Genomic DNA, 8,633 nt, shown 5'->3' with positions numbered 1-8,633 from the left:
ATGTTGTTGGAAGTGGGCTCTAATCTTGGTAAATCCATACAAGAGTTTGGATTTCAGAGACTTTTTGGTCAGTATATGCAAATCCGGTATATGCATATACAGTATACCGTAAAACGGTAAGCAGCAAATACAGTAAGTAGCAAATACGGTAAGCAGCAAATACGATAAGTCGTATATACGGTAAGCGGCATATATGGTATGCGTCAATTCGATAAGTGACATATACGATATGTGTTAATGCGGTAAGTTGTAAATCTAGTATATGCCCATGTATTTTGGTTTGAAAATTATACAAACCTTGATTAATGATGATAGCCTCAATTAATTTTATGAAATTAAATGAGATGACTATGGCAAAATGTGATTTTGTCATAATTATTTTAAAGTGGAAATTACTTTTGCAATTATTGGAATATGAAAATATTTTATAGACCATAAATAGTGTCTATAGTTGGCGGTGGTGTCTCAAATCCTTAAAAATAATGATTGTAAAATGACATTCATTTTTAAAGGATAAAACTATATTATACAAAAATTGTGAAGAATATTATGAAATATTCTAGAAATAATTTTAAGAGGCGTGTCCTCTTGTACGGTTGTGTTGTTTGCAAACACAACTTTTCAATTGATGGTTGATTAATTCATTCAAAGTGAATATGGTGAATAAGGTGAAATATATCTTATTATTTGATGTGAATAATATTATTTGTGAAATATCACAAATGTGAATGTTGCACATGGTTGAAGATATTTAATCTTCTTCATTGTTGAATTTGACTTCAATCATGGAACCATGGAAAAATGTTGTTGGTCTAGTGACGACCTTAAAGATGAATTTGATTTAATTTGGATGATCAAATTAATATGGTTGATTGAAGTACAAATTTGAATGGAAAATGATTTTTCGTTCAAAGTATTTAGACTTTCACCAAGCATCCAATACGAATATTATCTAAGTGATAAATGAATTAAATTATGAAAGAGATGATAAACTCCAAGTTCAAGAATAATCCAAAAAAGTGGGGGTTATCATAAATGCTTGAGAACTTATGTGAAAAGTTCAAGTCGTGTGATACAACGTTACTACTTGGATATATAATCCTAATTTAGAAATTGTGGGGGTAACTTAGTTTAAAGTTACACTTTCGTGTACCTCTCAATATAATGGAAGAGACACCATATGAGTTATGGAAATGTCATCTTCCTTCTTACAAACACTTAAAAATGTGGGGGTGTTTGGCAAAGGTTGAAGTTTCTAAGCCTAAACAAATAAAGATTTGTCCCAAAACGACTGATTGCATATTTATTAGACACGCCAATAATAATAATGCATATCATTTCCTTGTACACAAATCAAATGTACACGAGGGTCCCATAATTGAGTCAAAGAATGCAATATTCTTTAAGAACGTGTTTCCTTACAAAGACAAGGAAAATGTGAGTTTAAATAAAAGAACATATGAAACTACAAATGGGTCTTCAAATGAGAAAGAACTAAGGCGTAGTAAGAGGGCTAGAATTCCGCTTCGTTTGGTTCAAATTTTCTAACATATATGATAGAAAATTACCCAAAGACTTTTAAAGAAGCAATGTCTATTTCAAAAGCATCGCATTGGAAAGAAGCTATCAATAGTAAGATAGATTCCATAATGCAAATTCATACATGGGAATCGGTAGATATACCTCCCGAAAATAAGCCTTTAGGGTGTAAATAGATTAAAACCTGATGGATCCATTGGCAAATATAAGGCTAGATTGGTTGCCAAAGGATATAAGCAGAAAGAAGGATTTGACTTCTTTACCTACTCACCCATGACTAGAATCACTTCGATAAGGTTACTAATTGCAACTGGGATAATACATAACCTTGAGATTCACCAAATGGATGTGAAATCGGGATTTCTAAATGGTGAGTTAGAAGAAGAGATATACATGGAGCAACCTGAAGGTGTCTCCAAGTGAAAGCCATATAGTTTGTAATCTTGTTGAGTCCTTATATGGATTGAAACAAGCTCCTAAGCAATGACACCAAAATTTTGACAAAACGATGCTGTCAAACGAGTTCAATATAAATGAATTTGACAAGTGTGTATATGTGAAAATTACACCAGATGCCTATGTGATTGTGTGTCTATATATGTTGGTGATGGGCAATAGTCACGAAGTGGTGCTAAACGCCAAGAAAATGCTTTCAAAGCATTACGACAAGAAAGACATTGGAGTGTGGCAGATGTAATACTTGAGATAAAAATATCTAGAACATCGGAATGAATTGTACTTTCATAGTCTCAATATGTTGAGAAAATATTTAAAAAGTTTGAAGTATTAGAGGAAAGTTCGGTAAAAATCCGATTGACACAAGTCTACACTTGATCAAAATAAGGGTGAAAGCGTATCACAACCGAGATATTTACAAGTAATTGACATTATAATGTATATTAAGAACTGTACTCGACCAGATAATGCTTTTGCTCTGAATAAACCTAGTAGATTCACGAGTAATCCAGACCATGATTATTGGTTGGCATTGACAGAGGTCTTTAGGTATTTGAAATATACCATGACCTATAGATTACATTTCACAAGATATCCTGTAGTGTTGGAAGGATATTGTGATGCGATGGTATACACTAAGTCTATAGATGAAAAGGGATGAAAGCCCAAAAGTGAATGAAATGGGATGAAAACCGATCATGATGGTTATTTGGATATACAAGAATAATTGGAATATTAGAAAATATTCATAAAGTTCAAATGCATTGCAATGCTTTAATGATGATATTGAATACCCATGTATGAATTCACCAATAAATATGATAGACTAGTGTAATGGTTTGATAAAAATCCTCCAATCATGTTTGGAATTTAATAAAGCTAATAGGAAGCATGTAACTTCATGAGAGGATTTCTTGGTGGTGACAATGTGTATCTATCGAATGAATCGATCGTTGGCTAGCTAATTTTGATAAGATACTAAGTCAAATGTAATGACAAGTCTAGACATGTATGTCATAGACATAATAACATAAGCAATTGATCTCATTGGTATAAACTTGTGGATCCATTTATATATGTTTACCAAGAGACCAAGTATACTGCATATCGAAGGGAATGAGATTAAGCTTACTGAGTAAGAGTCCGTATAATGGTAACCCTATCATGTTGACTGGAGATCCAAAAATATTGGTTCAAAGGGATAACTAAGTTACGAGGATTCCATGAAGCACTTAGGAAACTAATTTCTTAACTCATTCCTATGATGCCAGAGTACTTTCTGCAGAGTGGTTGGAGGTTAAGATAAATTTTTAATGAATCTTATATCTTGATTAAGTCAAGGGGAGTAGGGCAGAATACTCTTAATAGGAGATCACTTATGTAAGTGTAAAGTGGGGCCGCTTCAATGAGAATTATTCAAGACGTGAATTCTCTAAACACTTATAGAACGAAGATGGGTTCAGGGCCAAAATGAACCAAATCATGAGAACTATGAACGGTTATGAGAGACATTGTGTGAGTACTGTTGTCTTGGTTTACACCAATGGCTGATGGTTCGAGAACATCGCGTTCACCAATTAGCTAGTAAATTAGATGGTATTTCACTAAGGAAAGAAGCTACCTTACCTGATGCAATGTTTTTCCGATCTTTCTCTACTAGTGTCTGCATTATCATTTGCATATGTGGAGTTTCCATTCATGTGAGAGATTGTTGGAAATTGGTTGAGGACCAATTTGCATGTGAATGAAAAATTCGGTCCTATTTGAAGGAAATTAAAATTTGGGAGGTGTCCCCTCACCTACCACCCTTCAACTCCTATATATAGGACCATTTGGATGTTTATTCTGATCCCATATATATATATATATATATTATTCTTTCATGTCATGTTACATAAAACTCTTATGGCTTAACGTGGTTATTGTATCTTGGGAGATGATTGCCGTAAAACCGTTAGCACCGATGCGAGACAAATTCATCTTAAGAACAAAGTGTTCAACACTTGCCTCGACCAAAAATTCATCACTCACATTCTCTTATTTCATTTTCTGATTTTTTTTTATTATACTTTAATTTCAGAAATTGATTAACACATATTTATGTTGCGAGGTTCGATCCAAAGAATGATTTGCTTTTATTCAAAAATCGAAAGGGATGAATCCATATTGATACGTTCAGATTCGGTAAATTATTGTTTTGCTTCTCAAATCCATTTCGGTAAGTCGAAATTACGTTTCGATTTTATGCAAATAAATGACATGATTTTTGTGAATATAATATGTACAATTATCGGTAAAATTTTCCAACAAATATGTCCTTTATTTTAAAGCATGCAATAAAAAGTTGAAACCGAGGATGGTTTGTGCTATTTAAGATAATGGGATAAGAAATTAAAAAGTTGGAGATAGTATGACAATAATAAATAAATATTAGAGACATTTAATATAATTACAATTAAAATGTGTTGCATTTATAAAAAATTATGGTGTGTGCATATTTACCCTTTTGTTTATTTAAAGATGGAAAATATGCCATTTTATGTTACCTCAACAATCAAAATTGATGGAAAAGGATAACTATTCTAATTTCCCAAAGGTTAGAGATCAATTATCTCAATAAGGTTGGAGATGAAATGTACAAATACTAAGTTCAACGAGTAGGATTTAAATAATTAGTCGAAGTTAAAAATAAAAATAAGCTAGCTATTTAGAAGTAAAATCTTGTATTCACGTCACAACAAGTAATATTTTTACCTATAAACAATAAATAAGTAATCTATCTAAACACGTGAGAAAACAAAAGTTGGATCTGTTTGATTGCAAAGATGTAACCGAATTGAATTAAAAATGAATTCCAGGAAATTGAATTGTCTAGAAATTATTTTCCTAGGAATTGTAAATTATTGTGTTCGATTGTTATAATTTTTCAAGTGAAAAATGTTGAAATAAAAGTATTTTTTCGTGTTTGTTTTTGAAAATTTAAACAAAAATTAAAATTTAAAAAAAAAAAAAAAAAAAAAAAATAAAAAAAAATTTTTTAAAAAAAAAAAAAAAAAAAAAAAAAAAAAAAAAAAAAAAAAAAAAAAAAAAAAATTCCGCTACAGTAAACCGGAATTGGAATTCTCACCATTTTGGTGAGAATTTCAATTCAAGGAAAAGTGAAAAAAATCACTTAGGTGGCAAGAATCATGGAAAATGAATTCCCTAGAATTTTTTACCTATCGAACACTCATTTTTGGCAAAAGGTGGAAATGATTTTCCATTTTTCATGAAATTGGAAGTTATCAAACACTACCTTATTGAAAGTAAGCTTAAGCAAATTCTAAGCTTAGTTAAATACTCGATGATGATTGGCAGAGCTTAAAAAATTATAAGTTTGTTTCCAAACATGTTCAATATGTTAGTTTTTCGTACTTTCAATTAAAATAAAATAAAATAAAACAATCCTCTCTTTGAAATAGTGGAAATAATACCACACACCTATTATTTAATATATATTCAAAAAATACTGTTTAACTTTTTTTTATACCATAAATACTGTAAAATTTATAGTACAAACGAAATGTGAAAAGTTACTTTAACTCCTATAAGATAATCATTTAGCTAACCGAATTTACTCCACCAAACAAGCCATTAATTGAAGTTGATCACTTTCAAATCCCAAAAGTGGAGCCTCTTCATATTCCTTTCGAATCACCTCCATCGAAAATCCTTCTCCAAAAATCCCTAACTCGAATCACAAATTGACCATTTTCAAATATTAAGCTAGTAAAGCACGTGAAAAAATCAATCCCATGGTGCAGTAGCAACTCGCACGGCAGTGGGAGATGAAGCCGGGAGGCGTGGAACTTCCAACGTGGATGAGGGTTTCTGCTCACAGCACATTGCGTATGTCTTCTCAAATCTCAACTGATGGCCTAGTCATTTTTTCAAGTTTTAAAAAGCAACATCCCAATAGAAGGCCCAAGATTTAAAAAAAAAAAAAAAAAAAAAGATGAAAAACCATCCTGTCTTCTTCTTCTTCTCGGCGTCTTCTCTGCAACTCCAACTACAACATCTTCATTCAATTTACTTCTCCATCTAATTGAATAAAAAAAAAATGAAATTGGCCATGGAAATGAGGCCCCCATCAGTTTTTGGCCTGAGGCGGAGGCCTCATCTGCCTTGACTCAGGACCGGCCCTGCCCAAAATTAATATTATTTTATAAACAAAATAAACAACACAATTTAGTTACACACCAAATATGCTTTCCACTAATTTTTTTCTCTTGTTCACTGCTACTCCATATCTAGCACTCAATGCTCTCACTTCCTCTTAATTCTCACTCATACTCTACCATTTCTCTATACACTACAAAATATAAGTGCTGATCCATATTTATAGGAATGCACATCAGTCCCTTCTTCTTCTACTCAATTCATATGGTGGTGGAATAACTAATATAGCAAGCTTTCTAGTTTCTTCTACTATGTCGATGGTTGATTCTAGCATCTTCCAAAATTTGCTACACTTTCCAATTTATATTCTCCATGGCAGTGAGCTGACTTACTAGAAAATTATGGGGATTTTCATCTTCAAAAGGTGGTATTGTATCTTCACAGAATTCAAAGACAAGAGTTTTATCACCTACAGATGCAACTGTAGTGTTGTGTGTTATGGTATAGTATGTTGATGAATCCTTAAAATGATATATTTCAAAGATTAACACATCACAAATTCACATATGCAGTCATTCATAGGCAGCCACCAAAAGCAAAGATTAACACATCACATATGTAGTCATTTGTGTTTAGAATCGCATCTTATGGCGACACCAATGAAACCCCAAAAAAATATATAATCTTTCATAATTGTTTTCACACTTCGAATTGTGAAGTAACATAGCAGAAGAAACATCTTAGATTAGGGAAAACTTGAATAAATGGAGCCCTATAATTGATTCAACAACGCTTTTCAAGATCCCAAAACTCAACAGCACTATGTGCTTCCGTGAGGTAATAAGCATCTTTCTAAACACATAGCAAAAGCTGGAAAAAGTTGGATATTAGTTGTGAAGCAATATCTCCAATTTCGACACATAACAAATATGGTAGATCTTGATTTTAGCCAAAGATGAATTTGGGTACCTTTTTGCCTATTAAGAATTATAAATTTTGTATTGATTTTGGAGAGTAATTAATTGATAAGTTGAATGTTAAAGTGATTTGAAAAAACGTTAGTTACATCATTGTTTGAAATCTAATTTTGAAATGTAGTATTTTAAAAATTATTTACCAATCCTAATAGTATTTTTTTGGATTAAAAATGTAATATAGTATTATCTGTTTTTTTTTTTTTTAATTTCGTAATATATGTGGTGAAATAAAAATCTCTCATCTATCAGCTTGGTTTCTTCGGAATGAATAATATTACTTGTATATAATTGAGTTATATAATGATTTGCATATAGATGAAGGGTAAAAATGATAGTGAAATTTTTTTTTATTTGATTAAAAAAATTATGACTCAATTATATCTCATTTCAACATTTATAAATAAAAAATGAATAGGGTTTATCACCAACTACTTTTTAGTATTGACATTTATGATGTCTTTTTATTTATTACAATTTTGAGATAGATTTTAGAGTAATGCTATTCGTAGTCGCTCACTGCGGTAGTCGCCCTACGTGACATACACATGGCTGATGATTATTTGATACATTAATGTGGTAGTTTGTTTTATTCATTAATGCATCAAATAACCACCTGTCATGTGTATGTCATGTAGGACAACTGTCGCAATGAGCGACTGCAAATAACATTATTCTAGATTTTAATATTAGAAAATGAGCTATGCCTTTTACGTTTGTCGAGCTTCAATTACGAACTGATTTGAATTCAAATCAATTGAGTAAAAATTATTATCTCTCGATGTTAATTTTTTTTAACTAACTTTTTTTTTTTCGATGGCATCATGATTTTTATTTAAGGACATAACGTATCAAATGATCTAATATAAATAATACTATTAAATTAAAGGTGGGCAAATAACAAAAAAAAAAAATGAATTATTGAGGGCGATGTTTTGAAAATGTGTGATGATAGGGCAATTTTTTGTCCCTTTCTTTTACTTAATTGGTCATTCTTCAATTAACTTTATTGTTAGTAGGGTCCCGCACGTTTCATAAAGAAATCCTAATTTATACAAGTATTATTATTATAGTGAAGTTACAAAAGATGGATTCAAGCTTATAAGTACTTCTCATACTAAAATACTTTGAGGTTGTTTTTTGTAACTTATTTTTTTTATTTTACGGCTTTTAAGCTTTTATGAATAAATGTTAAATACATAAATAATACCACGTGAAAAGAAAATTAAACACTTATCTAGTTGTAAAAATTCAACATTTATCTAAGCTCCATTTGTTTTTCATTTTTGGAAGAATGAGAATGAAAAATATAATCGTTATGAGCCCCACACAAGATATAAAAATTCAAATTTGGTGACTTGATGTGATGGATAACGGTCATATTTTTCATTTTAATAAGAAAAGAATTAAAACCAAACATGGACTAAATGTTAAAATTCTTGGTCCCTAATTGTAAAATAATTCTATAATCTACTAAAGTCTAAAAAACTAATTCAAAGTTTAAGG

Source organism: Olea europaea, unplaced genomic scaffold, assembly GCF_002742605.1.
Source record: "Olea europaea var. sylvestris unplaced genomic scaffold, O_europaea_v1 scaffold1603, whole genome shotgun sequence".
Taxonomy (NCBI): domain Eukaryota; kingdom Viridiplantae; phylum Streptophyta; class Magnoliopsida; order Lamiales; family Oleaceae; genus Olea; species Olea europaea.
The sequence above is the reverse complement of the archived record's forward strand: the minus strand, read 5'-3'. Positions refer to the sequence as shown.